The sequence below is a fragment of the Zingiber officinale genome, chromosome 9A (genome assembly GCF_018446385.1).
Source record: "Zingiber officinale cultivar Zhangliang chromosome 9A, Zo_v1.1, whole genome shotgun sequence".
Classification (NCBI taxonomy): domain Eukaryota; kingdom Viridiplantae; phylum Streptophyta; class Magnoliopsida; order Zingiberales; family Zingiberaceae; genus Zingiber; species Zingiber officinale.
This window is the reverse complement of record NC_056002.1, coordinates 3,057,137-3,058,007: the sequence shown is the minus strand read 5'-3', so window position 1 is coordinate 3,058,007 and position 871 is coordinate 3,057,137.

Sequence of the window (871 nt, the reverse complement as noted above, 5' to 3'; positions counted from 1 at the left end):
AGGGTTTTCGGTTGTAAAACCTGTAAGATTTCTTGTATTTGTTTTTCTCTTTGCCTTCTTCTTGTATAGAGAGATTGTAGGGCTTCTCCGCCTTTGGTAGTTACCATAAAGGAGTGTTATTCATAGTGGAGGGTGCGTGAGTGTGTGGATCCTTGGATTAGTCACCTCTTGTGAGGTGGATACCAAGTAAAATCCATTTGTTGGCATTGTTATAGTTGTTTCTTGTATTTCCGCTGCACATCTTTGAAGAAACAAGCAACGTCAAGCACGAAGATCGCATCGAGCTATTCACCCCCCTCTAGCTCCATATTTGGTCCCAACAAGTGGTATCAAAGCAAGGCCGCTCTTCACCTGAATCATCGCCGGAAGAGGCAAACAAAACAAGCAAAGCTAGAGGGTGAAGAAGTTGGAGCAAATTCATCAAAGTCAAAAAATTCAAGAAGCTCAACTTCAAGATGCAATTTCAAGATGGACTTGGATTTGACACACGGGTGCCTCCACCATTCACATCTACAAGCTTCGATCTTTGGAAATCAAGGATCGAAAATTTCTTAATGGTGGAGATAGAGCAATGGTTTGCTCTTATAGAAGGCTTCGAACCTCCAACGAACTCCAAGGGCAAAGTCCTCAAGAAAAGCAAATGGAGCCCGGAGCAAGTCCAAAGGTGCGAAGCAAATGACAAGGTAACCAAACTATTGGTTAATTTATTGCCTAGCACAATTCTATGCAAAATTGGAGAGTTCAAGGATGCCAAGGAGCTTTGGAGCAAATTGGCATCAATCCATGAGATCCCCTCCACTATATCAAATCAAGAGGAATCTAAAGAGGGTGACTCATTGGAGCAAGATCAAGAGGAGGACTCCGAAGTTGA